The sequence below is a fragment of the Anser cygnoides genome, chromosome 10 (assembly GCF_040182565.1).
Source record: "Anser cygnoides isolate HZ-2024a breed goose chromosome 10, Taihu_goose_T2T_genome, whole genome shotgun sequence".
In the NCBI taxonomy this organism is placed as follows: domain Eukaryota; kingdom Metazoa; phylum Chordata; class Aves; order Anseriformes; family Anatidae; genus Anser; species Anser cygnoides.
The window spans coordinates 11,348,507-11,362,513 of NC_089882.1; the positions used below are offsets into that span (position 1 = coordinate 11,348,507).

The 14,007-nt window shown below is 39.4% G+C and overlaps 1 long non-coding RNA gene across 1 annotated transcript in view; it reads right to left on the reverse strand.

Annotated features, from left to right (window-relative positions):
* The window catches only part of LOC106035494 (uncharacterized), a 196,668-nt gene that overhangs the window by 142,547 nt on the left and 40,114 nt on the right, over nt 1–14,007 (reverse strand). Inside the window, exons 4-5 of the long non-coding RNA XR_010833937.1 lie at nt 12,346–12,442; nt 11,825–11,930 (exon numbers count right to left, since the gene is read on the reverse strand). This is a non-coding gene — a long non-coding RNA (uncharacterized lncRNA). The remainder of the gene's footprint in view (nt 1–11,824; nt 11,931–12,345; nt 12,443–14,007) is intronic.

A 14,007-nucleotide genomic window follows, 5' to 3' on the forward strand; every position in this document is an offset into this window, starting at 1 on the left:
GCAGAGCTCTGACTCAAATCTTTGTTGAGCAAGGGGAATTTAATTTTATTTTTTATTTTTTAAACTTTGGCCAAAATTCCTTCCCTCTTCAGAAGGGGCAGCATTGAGGTACTAAACCCCACCCAAGAAAGGTCTAGGTAGCAGACGTAGGTGCTGGGCAAGCACAGCTTCCACCACACTTCAGCTAGTGACACCGGTCAACATTGGCTCATGTTTCCATAAGATCCTACAGCACATTGTGGATTTGCACTGCTTTTAAGCTACATGACATGGCTAGGTGAATCTCCATCCCACAAAAGATATGGAAGTCCTTACCACATCACAAATTCATAGAATGGCTTGGGTTGGAAGGGACCTTAAAGATCATCTTGTTTCAACCTTCCTGCTATGGGCAGGGATGCCATCCACTAGGACCAGGTTGCCCAGGGCTGTGTCCAACCTGGTCTTGAACACCTCCAGGGATGGGGCATCCACAATTCATATGCAATTAAACAATAGGAGAGCACAAAAAAGGCAGTCTAAATGATGGTGGGCTGCCTGCAGACTTGAGTGTTTGAACATGCCTCTCCACAGGCTAAGCCAGGCAGAGAGCATGTGGAAAACCAGCGCATGGTTCCTTGGGTCTGTGCACAGGCACTGTACCAGTCTCTGCAGCAGCAGTGTAGTCGGGTGTTTTCCACACCACCCCATTTCTTTTGCAGCCCACGGGGTCCCAGTCTCCCTCCGTCAGGCATGCTACAGCTCTCAGCAGCACTGCGGGCATTGGTACCCCCCCCCCGCTCACTCTGCGCTGATTCCTAAAGGACCACTTTGGCATGTGGCAGTGACTGACCCCTTCCAGCATGCTGCAGGACCGGATTCCAGTACGGCTTCATGAGGAGAGCTGCTAAATGTTTCATGTTAGCTGCAGTAGAGAAACACTGTAAACATTTCCTGTAATTGGTCTGCTTTAAAAATTGATTTCATGTGAAAAAGCAAAGGAAGTATCACACTGTACTCCGTGGCTCAGGGGTGCTCATAAGGCCCAAGATGTAAAAATAAGAGGGAAGGAGTCGTCACTGCAGCACTTCTCTTCCAATCTGGTCCTGAGGGCAGACAGGAGACGTGCCTGTCCCCCAGCAGCACGCCCACTCTCTTTAACCCTTGGATAGGGCTACACTGAGAGGCAAAGAAGGGGTGGTGGGGCTGCTCCAGGAGCAGCTTACAGGTCTTTGCCCTTACTCCTATGTTCAGCCCAAGTGCCTCCACTGATGTAAAGAAACAGGAACAGACAGCAAACATCTGCTGAAGGGGAAAAGGGAAGCATGAGCATGAAGAAGGAAACTCTGTGACTTAGGTAACAGAGACTGAAAGGACTGGAGATGGCTTGTGCTGTGCATTATCAGTCCTTAGGACCAGAGATAACAGAGATGATAATGCAAAAGCAAGCTTACTGTGAATTTATGAATTGGTAAGTCACTTTCTTATAACAGCCCACAGTGAATCACTGTTTGTTCCTACACTTCTGTAACATGTTATGCATTCCCTACCTGCTATCAGACTTTATCTCAGTTTTCTTCTTATTTGTCAAACACAGAATTCAAGATTTCTCCTAAATCAACTTAGCAAAACTGTGATATTTTCATTCCTCTTGATTCCTAGAAAAGGGAGGGAAAAGTAGTTTATTCTTTCAAGTCCTCCATCTAGTTGTAACTTCTGCAGAGTTTGGTTAGTCATTTTCTTACATTGAAAACGGGGGCATCACTGCATCTCTGGTAAGAAGAGGGAACAGCTCAGTGGGCAGGGGCTTACATATAGGAAGGTATTGCTCAGTTCCTGTTTCTACTATTCTTTTTTTTGGTAAAGGTACAGAATCTCGCTCCTATCAGATCCATCAAGCAGAGAAGGTATTTCTCGATGTTCACCTATTCAGTATTTCAGCCACTGTCCATCCAGGGAGAGTATTATCTCTTTACAGTAGGACTTCTACTACTGTGAATATATATACTGTGGTTTTGATCCTGTTCAACCTGCTGCCTCTCATTGCCATAAAACACAGATTTTAATGTCCCTTTCATCCCAGGATCTAGCAGCCTAGAGCTAGTATTAACTGATCGTTCTGTTCATTTTGTCTTGCAGGATTTCCCCATGGCATTTTCACCATGATGGAGGACAGATTTCTTACTTATAGGGGCTTATGTTATATCCCTTTTCTATCTTTTGAACATTGGTAGTATCACCCATATTTCTATAGGAAAAAAAATCCACAAAAACTACCTATCCTTTTTATTAAAGAATTTATTATTGTGTTGTGTTCCACATTCCCTATGAGGGCCTGTCACTCTCTCATTACTTATGTAAGAAAATAATTTGTCCTGTCAAAATTTCTGTTGCTCTTTAATAAGAAGTAATTAGGTATGGAAATAAACAATCTATTTTCCTCCAGACACAGATTGATTGGCTTATACATTAGCTGTACCTACTAGACTGTTGTCTGTACATGTGCAAATGAGCAGGTGTGCGTGCAAGAGACAGCGAAAGAAAGAAATTACTGAGGGAAACAACTTGAGGAAATCAGTTTTGCATTTAGATTGATTTCTGTCATGAGGCCAGGTAAACATAACTTGAGTGAGACCAAAGTTGCTAGAAGGAACATATAATGTTGAGCGCTCAACCTGCGACAATCCCAAGGCTTTTACCATAGTTTTAGCATTCTACACCTGAACTGCCCAAAACACTCTGTTCAAAAGGTCATCACTCAAACTTCAAGATACCACAATTTATGAAGTGTGTGAAGAGGAGCATCATGAGCACCAGAACATGTATCTATACCAAGCAAACACAAAGCCTTCCCATTAAGGAGAGAACCATCTGGCTGATCGGGCATGTCTGGACAACCCTAAGGCTTTGTTTTTCCAAAATTAGATCAGTCCTGATACATCATAAAAAAAATCAAGACTCAAAACATCCTAATAAAAACAGCATGATAATGTGCATGCCATACTATGATTTATTATAGACATCACAAAAGAAAACAAAATTCTGCTACTCCCCCCAATTTCTAAAGTGGCTTATGCTACCTAGAAAATGAGAAATATATATATTTTTATCAAAGGAAAATACATTCAATTTAAAACATTTCCTAAAAAAATTAACAACATCAATTCATAGCTACTTCCTCTACAATAGTAATTCAATAACAACCACAATCCAGTCTTATCTGGTGTAGTATGTCAAAGAAAATGCTTTGGCTTTTAATGATCATCATCTTCAAGCTGTTTTTTCCCCTCAGAGGTTATTATACCTTCAGGCACTATTAGCTTCCTACAATGACTCTTTGCTGTCAGATGATGGGGCATCCCATAAGGAATTGTAATACCGAAGATGACTAGTCATGTTCTTTTACTACAGGTCGAGAATATGCAAGAGATCTTGTAATTTAAGCCACTGAAAAAAGGAACAATTAACTGGCCCAAGGATTCTTGTGCTGCTGCAGAAAAAGGCCTATTCTTGTTGGATTTCTTGGTTTTCATCACCACTTGCTGCAGGGATTAGGGTAAGCTCTTTTCATTTACAAGTAGAGTTGCTCAGGAAAAGAGGAGCTTTCCTTCCTTTTCTTAGATAAAAGCCCTAGCTTTGTATGCTTTTAAAGAGAATTCTAAAGAAAACACTGTTCCTAACACCTCCGAAATTTCTCCATGCTAGATGTCAGTATACCTTTGGCTCTCCCTCCTCAGCAACACTTCAAACAAACATTCCCTTACTGGTTTATGTCAGGTTAATGGTGTATGCACACTACACATTTTTTTATACACACAAACACACAAGTAATAAATAAACTTTACAGTTGGCCATGGTACATCAGCTGAGTATTGGAGGAAAAGCTTGCAGTGATGGCCAGCCTGGGCATCAGCAAGACTGAAAGGGCAAGGAGGGAATTCAAACAGGCAAAACTAAAGCTACAGACAGACAGCACATGTCCAGCCCAGAAAAGCATCTTGTTCTTAATGTGAGACCAGAGAGAGCAGAAGTTCAACACCTAGCTGAGAAAATACTTATGGTGAAAATATTTACTGTAAAGGATTCATATGAGCTGAAATTCCATGCACACATATGAGGAACAGTACTACTCTTGATCATAATTGAGACAGTGACAGTGATGTGATAAGGATGATTAGATCTATAGTAATGCTTAACTCTAATAGAAGAGACACCTAAAAATGATTAATAGGGAACTAAGAGATTGAAGATAAAAAGGGAAGACATTTATGGGTTGCATGGGGACTATTTAGAAAGCTAAATGAGATATTCAGAGGAAATGCTTGCCACCTATCCTTTCAAAATGATCAAAGAAAGTTTGATATAAAACCAGAATCAAAAAAACAAACAAATGACAACAATAAAAATGTCCAATAAGAGACAGAGGACATTCTTCTTTAAAAGGAGAAATCAGATCCAAAACAGTAAAAGAGCCAAGTTGAAACCTGACACTTTAGATAAGAAGATATAAGAAAGTAGGACAAAAAAAAAAAGGATTTCTAACCGTCAACATGTTATAGACAAAAAAAAGTAAATAGCAAAAACTTTTTCAATCCACAATCCAAAAAAGAATCCTACCAAAGAGTCTGCAGGACTGATAAGAAATTGAGCTATTAAAGAAAGATTGAAGGAAGATAAAACCGTTGCAAAAAATCAAAAAAGAAAAGAAAAAGAAAAATCCAACCCTAACTGCATTCTTTACATCAGCTTTCTTGATGGAAGAGATTAAGGATGTTCAGCTATCAGTGAATTTTTCAACTCCTTTTTTTCTTTTCTACACAGGAAATATGTCTGAGGAATCGTGTCAAACTGAAATGTCAGTAGAAGTTTCAGAATAAATGAATAAAATTAGTAGTAACAAGTCACCAGCACCAAGATAGTATTGGATATGAAATAGCCAAAGTACTTACTGTGGCATGTACCCTATCACTGAGCATTCAGCTCAGTATTAAAGACAGAAAAAATGAAAAAAAGCAGTTTTTAAAAGGCTTCACAGGATGAAGGAGCTAGGTCCATTAAATCTGACTGGTTGGCTGAAACAGAACAGAATTAGCAGACAATTAAATAAATTTAATACAATAAAAAACTGCTAAAATGGCTATCGTTAGAAGAAAAAAAATCTTGACTCACAAACATACTTTGAAGGATTTGGTAAGTTTGTGAACAGGAATGACCTGGGTGAAATATTGTAGCTCCTACTTCACAGAAGCTTTGGGTCATATTCTTTATCTAAACCTTGTTAAGAGCTGAGGGTGTACTGGGATGAAACAAGATGGTATTCCTGCACCCACCAACAGGATCAGAGGCAGCAAACAGAGGGTAGGAAGGAAGAAATTGTCCCATGGGATCTGCTCACTGCATTGGCACATGACAGGGAAACCAATGCAACTCCTCAGGTGAGGAATTTCACCGAATATACAAAGCTATTCCTGCTACTCAAAACTAAAAGTGGCTCTGAGGTATCTCGTACGTAAAGTAAGCGGGTGAGAGAATGGCAGTTAAAATGTGAAGAAATGAAAGTCATGAAGAAGAAATACGTAAGACCTCAGTTATCTCTGGATTAACTATGACTATTTAGAAAAGATTTTAAAGTAACTGTGAGAAGCTCTCTAGAAAGATCCTCTTACTTTAAATGATGGTAAAAAAATGTAAATACAATGCTAGAACCTATTAGGAAAGCAATAGTTAATTTAAAAATAAAAAACAGAAACAACCTTTGTTGACTATATAAAGCTACGCGTGCCACCTCCGTAGACAACCCCAAAATTGACAGAGCAGAACCAGGAAAAGCAATGGAAGGGAGTAACCCGAACGATCAAATATATGAAAAAAAGCCTATAAAATGCAGTTTTACCACTATTTCCCAAAATATAAGATAAAGGCATGTAAAAAATTAAAATGGCAGAAACCAGTCTGAAACAAGCAAAAGGAAGCTCCTTTTTCACCAAAAACAAAATTATTTCTTAAATTTCCTTGCCACAGGATCTTGTGAGTACCAACTGTTCTGACAATTTTGAAGAAAAAATAGACAAGTTCATGGAAGAAAGATATTATATATGATTACTTGAACATTACATCCAACTTACAAAACTCCCTAAGCCACAACTGCCACAATCTGTAAAGATAATTGGGGAGAAAAGTCGCCATTTAGTGATTCTCTTCTTCTACTCTTTCTTTGAAAGCCTGCTACAAATCACTGCCAAAAACAGAATACGAGACTGAAAATACTTGGATTACACTGATTATGGCTGTTTCTGGTTTTATGGCAATAGGAAATGTTAAGTATAGTTGTAAGAAATGATTATATGGAACTGTGATTAATTGGACACAACAGCAAACTTTGATGATTTCTTTAAGATTCTTTAGTAAAATCTTCAAAGTTAATGGAAATTTAATATAAAATGTGTTTCTTTCAAATAGGTATTTAAATAGGAATGCTTTAATTAAATACTTTCATAGCAAGTGGCCTTGATAATAAGTTAAATGTAGTTTCCATTTTTACAGAAACTGTTACCATTCTGAAATGTCTTTGCCATTCATCTTGGGAAAAATGCCAAAATGATAAAACTTAACTTGAGCATTTAAACCAAATTTAAAAAAAAAAAATCCCCGAGAGCAATCCTATTTATAGGGGACAAGTTGTCATTAAAACAGCCCTTTTCAGCAAAACAGCTGTTCTGATTAAAAAATTACCATCCAGCTTCACTAAATAAGGTCACTCATATCAGGCACACTTTGGCATTGTTGCTGTGGTAAATTCAACTTGATGGATTTTCCTTTAGAAATGTGGGTTCGTCATTCAGATCAGACATCAGTGGAGAACAGAGAAGAACCCTTCAAGATATACGGCACAGGAGCATTTGTATTTTCAAAGTGAACTGGATCTTACTACAGTGCAGTCCAAATTAAACTCCGAGTATAACCTCATAAAGAGCATCCGTGGACACTGAACCGCAACAGTCAGCTTCTTCAGCTGCTTCATACAGTATTCACCACCTCTTCTTTCTGAAGAAATCCTTTAGAGAAAAGCTGCCTCTTTCAATCTCCATCCAGGCTCTGTTCTGTATCATTGTGTCACCAGTCTTGTTTATGAGACATGGTCAGGTCCGCTTTTTGGATTTGTGGGTGGGTTCTTTTTGGCTTCGTTTGGTTGTTTGTTGTTGTTGTTGTTGTTTTTTCCCTTCTCCTTATAGAAAACACTTCCAGAGTACCTCCCTTACACATGGAGGCAGTCAAATAAAATATAACATGGTCTACTGAGCTTCTAAGGACAGGGATTTATGTGGATAGAAGAGGGGAGACGGTGCATCCTTGTTGGAAAAGCTGTTAATCTTGACAACCTCTAAGGACAGAGGTTGAAGTGCCTAGTGAACCCAAAATACACAAATATGATTCATCAGTCCTGAGATTCCTACAAAAGCCCTTCCAAGATCACCAGAATTTAGGTGTTTTTCGGCTGCCCTGGGTCAGTTCACTAAAGACCATTGCATGAGCAAGATATATTTCTATAAAAAACATCCTTTCGTATAATTCCCCAGAAGTTACTAGGCCTAGTAAAAAGATTTTACTCTCTCTCTTCTAGATGCAAATGAAGAAGCACGATCCCTCTTCATTTGCATTTTCATGGTTTTCAAGCTATGCAAGTTGTACTATCACCAATATTACACAAACTTGCTGAGATACTCCTAACTTAAATGACAAAAAAATACTGAGTGGATACTGGAGTTTCCATTCACGGTGGTTTAAATACTTCGTCTTTTACTGCTAATAAAGAATTGATGTTTATCATTTACGTTCAGCAATATGTAAAGTTGTTACAGGTATGTACATCGTGAAAAGTCTGAAAAGCATATAAATGTAAGGTCTGCACAATTATGTTTGCCGAGCATGGCACATTATTCTAATTTAAAATTTAGCCACAGTCATTTTAATTTCAGAATGGAAAGAAACCTATTACTGTACTGAGATTTCGAAGATTTCTACCTTCCTTATGATACAGAATTTTGGTGAATTAATCCAGTCAGGTAACCTTGAAAAGCCTCCTGTGCTGTAAGTCCGCATGTCATCTCAAAGCCTCTGTTTTCTCACATCTCTCAGCTCTGCACAGCCCAGCTCCCAAGATCCTCGCCCAATTTCTTTTCTTTTTAAAGCCCAAGATGCTTCCAGAGACTTTTAACAGTTCCTTATGCTAGGTACAGTCCCTGAATTCCCCCCTCCAGTAAATCCATCCCTGCCTTAGGCCAAGAGAGCACTGGAGGTTTCTCATTATCAGGAATAAGCCACAATAACTAGCAAAAATCAAAATCTGCACTTGAATAGCAGCTGTAAAAAACAGCTCCCTTCGATGCATGTGCCTAACCTGTTTTTTTCCTTACTAGGACCACAAGGTGCACCTCTTGATCCCAGTCCTGACTTTCAGCCCATGCTGTCTGTATGAAAGAGATCAATGGAAAACATGTTAGGGAGATGGAAGGGACTTGTCTTGCTCAAACTGAAAAACATGTTGGGGGACTTCTGCTAAATTCATTTTGAATTGATCTAGAACATTTAATTTGACCCAAAAGAAAATAATCTTGGCTTTGCTATATGGATTATTTAACTTTTTTGTTGTTCTTCTTTAACCTTCAAGTTCAGGTCACTCTCTTCCATGAAAAATACTACTTTGAAACAAAAAGTTGGAAAGCTTTTCTTGATGCAGTGATCCCAAAATGAAACATTTCATTGGAATAATGTGGTGAAGAAGTACATGGAGATGCTGTGCTGGGGTGAGGCTGCTGTCACTCACAGGTCCAAGAGCCCACCTCAGGCTCAGCAGTGCAAACAAGAAGAGGGGGCTTCAGCCAGCTGTGCCAAAGTGCTTTGATGCTTTCTAAATCTCTGTCCGTGTGTTAGTATGAATTACTGCCAGAATGCAATCTGAATTCGTAAACAGTGTGCACCTCCCTGCCAAAATCCCATTTTTGAACATAGACACTCTTTGCCAGAATGCCACCCAGTTGCTTCCAAACCTTCTGGCCACATGAAGAAAAGAGACAGCCAGTGACTCATCTGAAATGAGTCTCAAACCCTGCAGTGCTGCATCTCAGCGAACAACCTCTCCTTCTCCAGCCACTTTGCTCTGCAGACCCATCCATTCCCCAGCACAGCACAGCCTCCTGGGGATGCTTACTAGCATTTTTCTGGGCACACTTTGCTGCTAGACCTCTCTGTATATTCTCAGAGGACTCAGGCAACCACAGACATCAGCTCTCTGGGGTCATGCATGTTTCTTCCATCCATAAGACCTTTTATAAGCTGCAATGACCCGAAGTACTTCATAAATAGTCCCAACATTTTATACCCTTCATTGTGTATCCAGTCATACCACCACAATTACATATCCCAGGAGACACAGCAGCAGATCTCAATGACAGACAAAAAAAAGCAACTGATCCACATAGCATGTTTCTAAAACCGAAAAGAAACAAAAAAAATGCTAGGGGACAAGCCATTCTTTCCCTCCAGCCAAAAACACTGCCTTGATTTTTCCAGTGCAAAGCCACATTCTGTGACAATGATTTGGTTTTAAATGTCTCCATTTCTACTCATTTTTACCCAGACAGCTGTGAGTCAACGAGTTAGAGCCCACTTATTCCCCTATATCTCCAATATTTTTTATTAAGTAATTCCAGCCAAGGAAAGAACCTGATTTTGTGTTTGTATTTTTGCTGCTCTCAGCTGTGCCCTCTCTTTTCAATGTGATTCACCAGTGACAGCCCTGCAGAAAGTGCTTTTAACACAATGTACTTATGAATTATGAAAAAACAGATTTACAATCTAATCTCTCCATTTGTAGCAATGTGTATTAAGTTCTGTTAGCATCAGAAACAACTGTAAATATAGTGTATGCCTAAGAAGAGTATGCCCATATTATCATCAGTAAAAATCATGTGCTTTTTCCTGAGTCCTGCTATTTAGATGAACTAGAAACAGTCTTATTGGAAGAAAATAAAGCTTTCCCAGAATTCTTTGTTAGTTCAAAGCAGAAACAGTCCACTTAAAAATGAGTTAATGGTTGATTTTTCCAGCTAGTGTCTACACTTTAGCCATTAACTAGCAAAATGTTTACACCTATAAAAATATCTGTTTCCTAGGGATTATTAATCATAGTTTACTGAGAAGCCATCAGTTAAATAGTTTAGTTTCCCTCCCCTTTAGAAAATTAAAATGCAGAGATATTCATTTCTGCAATGAATATCTATCCAGTAATTACCATATTTACTTTTCATTTATGGGGGAATAATCTGTTTTAATTAAGCCTAACTGAAGAACTTTTATCAGATGTAATTATCCCTTTCGATAAATATGTCTCCACTAATTACATTTAACCATGGGATTTATAGCTCTTAAGTCATTTGGTGGGAAACATAATAAATCTTTAGTAATACATGCTAAATTACTATAAATTAATTCAGATCATTAACATAATAAACAAATTAGGATAATTTCACTTAATTAGTTTGGGTGGTTAACTCAAAATTCCTTCTAAAAATTCATGGTATTCAAAAATTTACCAGTACTTTTAGAGATTTTTTTTTATAACAGACCTGTTTGAATATTTACGCAGAAAATTATACCACTGCTGGAATGCAGTAAACACATATTCCTATTAGATAATAGAGCCTATTAGGAATTGATGCTGGGTCCTTCTTAAATGCAGTTAAGTGTGCCTCCCAGGTTTTCAAGTTTGTACCACTGCATACCAAAGAACCTGAATGGTAGTATGATAAATTTAATTTTAGAAGTGAAATCCTTCCTCTCTCCTTACCTTTTCTACTTTTTGCTAGTCATCAAAAGGGTTGTTACAAGCAAAGGTAACCACAGAGCTCTTCTCCTGTGATCAAGCAAAGAATGACGGGATTCAACATGGGATGCAGCAAGGACAGTAGGTCGGCTTGCCTGGTGAGGTAGATTGCCAGCCCTGGATTAACCCCACTGCCTGTTTCCCTTTTGTTTCTGGTGTGATGCACTGGGGGGCACGACAGAACCAAGTAGCACCACAAGCTATAAGAACAATCATGCAGGCTCTTCAGAGGCACCTGAGGACTATCTGCTGTGGCCTGTCCAACCCCAACATACCCTGACAAACCACCAAACGTAGGTATCTTCTCTCAAACACCAGCTTATGCCGCATTGCGCATCAGGAGGGCACGCACAGCGGGGCGGGGAACTGACACCATGTATGTAACTCAACAGCTATCAGAAACCTCCTTGCCCCCACATCAGTCAGAGATGTTCCTGCAGTGGGCCCTGTTATGCTCATAGCGTTTTTCCCATTGGCATAGACTATGAAGGCAAACCTTAGACAACGTCAATGTGCTGGCGCACAAACAGTTTATAACTCCTGCTGACAAACATACCATCTCAGCAGCGTTTCCACCTCCTGCTAGTTGGAGATAAGTCTCGGGCTTAGTTCAGCCAAAGTCAAAACCCATCTATATATTTATACAGAAATCCCTCATCAGATTACATGTTCAGGTGAGGAATAAAGATGAAAGCAGATGAGCTTTTTAGTCATGAACTTTTGGAGCTTAATCTTCTTAGATGAACTCAGACAAGCAAAGAGCTTCCCTGCAGGCAAAGTCTCTCTCATAAATAGAGAAAAATACCAATCGACAAGACTTATTATTAAAAGAACATTTTAAATCTTTTTCCCCAAAGCATTATTGGATCTTTCTGGTGGGAGTGCCACATTTATTCCATGTTGTCCTACTTTGCTGTGCTGATCCTTGAGAGGCAGGAGGTGTCTGGTTTAATGGCCACTTACCAGGCTCACTGCTTTTTCTGCTCTTTAAGTCACAGCTTGTGTAGATGAGGGAAACAGGAGAGACAGCTTTCCGTGTCTCAGTATCAGGTCTCAGAAAATTCACTGCCTATAAAGCAAAGTAAGAAAAAAAAATGGCATCTCAGCTTCATTTTTATGTGCCAATTTTGTTTTTAACATTTTCCATACTCCCTCACTGCCCCCCCAGTAAGGACTCCTCTGGGCTCCCTGGGTGGTTCTGCCCAAAGTGTCCCTGTGTCCAGAAGCCTTCTCTAGCCAAGACATGCCACCCTCTGCCTCTCCCTCCAGTCCCAGGAGGTGGGCAGGCAGAAGGTGCAGTTATAGCACGCTGCAGAAGCAGCTCTCGGGAGCACAGGGATGGCAGAGTAGCAAAAAGAAAAAGAAAGAAAAGAAAAAACATGACTTCAAGCAGGCTTTTGTTTCACCCTGGAGTCATGACATGACCTGACAGCATGCCTTCACATTAGTCTGAAGACTGAAGAAACTGCTTGTCCAATGCTTACACTGGCACCAAGACAGAAGAGTCCACATCAGACCCACTCAGTGGAGGCAGTGCAGACCCTCCCCTCATTGAAAGCTGTGGCTTTAGGGCTCAAACTCCTTGGAAGAAAAAAAATAAATTACTCTTACGCACTAGCTAATACCAAGGACTAGAGCAATATGAGATTTGCAACATGCATGGAGCTGGAGCTATCCCCCCAAGAAGGAGTGAATTTTACCCTGAACTGAATCTTTTAATAAGTCAAGAATTGTTCATCCTCATGCCTTGTTTTTATAAAGATGGATTGTGCAGATTTTTTGTTTTTATTTAATGCTGGGAAACTCAAATTCCTATTTGTATTTCCAAACTGCCATGTTAACTTTCCTCCCATTTTACTTAACTCATTTTTTACCTTAGTCATATTAATGGTTATATAATAATATTAGACAATGTTCACTAACCATTAACTCCAGAAATAATGGTTGTGCTAAATCAGAGTTAATTAGTGTGTCACAAACTCCAGTCCAAGTACAGGGTGATGACTTAATGAAAAAAATGCAATGTCACTTCACCAAGAATTACATATACAATTTTAAGAGGTATTTTAAATATTTTTCTTAATAGCTGTCAGCAGAAGCGATGTGATGTGATTCTTTAGAGAGCATTGCTCTTTACTGAGTACAGGCAAGTGAGCTATCACCAGCCTTACAATGGCTGCAGAAAACAGATTTAACATTAATTTATGAATAGCTGAACTTTTTCTCTTTAATGTTTAATAGTGAATCATGCTCTAAACCCTTTATATTTCACTGCACATCAGCAAGGTTGTCAGGAGCAAAAGATCAGGATAACATAATTCTTATGACTTGTTCTCAGCATCCCTCATTTATTCCTGAAACAGCCTGAATCATCTTGAAAGTAAGACGCATGGGGTGGCAAAATTTAAATGAGAAAGGAGTTGCTCTTTAAGGGCCATCAAGTTTTTAAAAGCATAACTTCCAGCTGAAACCGTGTGAGCAGGGATTCATTCACTCATACAGACATGGAGTCATGCACATTCTTTTCTAGAGCCCATAAGCAAAGGAAGGTCAGGCCACTGGCCATGCTTGGGTACCTGCATTCAAGCATCCATCATGAAAAGAAAGAAAAATGTGGATGGCAGAAGGTGAACATGCTCTCTTAAAGCTCAGGATTTTCACCTTTCCAAAACTTCCAATTCACTTAAAGTCTTGAAGAAACCATATACATATCCAACGGTTTCTCAGTACCTTGAGAACCCCAAAGCAGGCCTGCCAAAACATAACTGCTGTCATTGTTATCATCAGATCACAGCATATTATGGATTCCACAGGTTTTTAACTCTCCAAATTTGTCGTTATCTATTTAGATCTGAAATGGGCAGAGAGGAGTTATTCCAAGCTCCTGGAAATCCAACCATCATTTCAGTACTACCAGGGAGTGTGGAGCACAGAAATGTCAAGCTCCACGAAACAGGCTCCAGTTTAGTTGCAAGCAAAAAGCTAAGACCAAAACATAAAGATATCAAACACCTGGCGACATATTCAATGCCACATGGGCTACTGCAGTACTGCTGTCACTGCTGAGCTTTAACAGATGAACTGTGTTTTCCTGTCATCTGAGGAACCCAAGGTCCCTTGATGAGACCCTGCAAGAGTGACCCTCT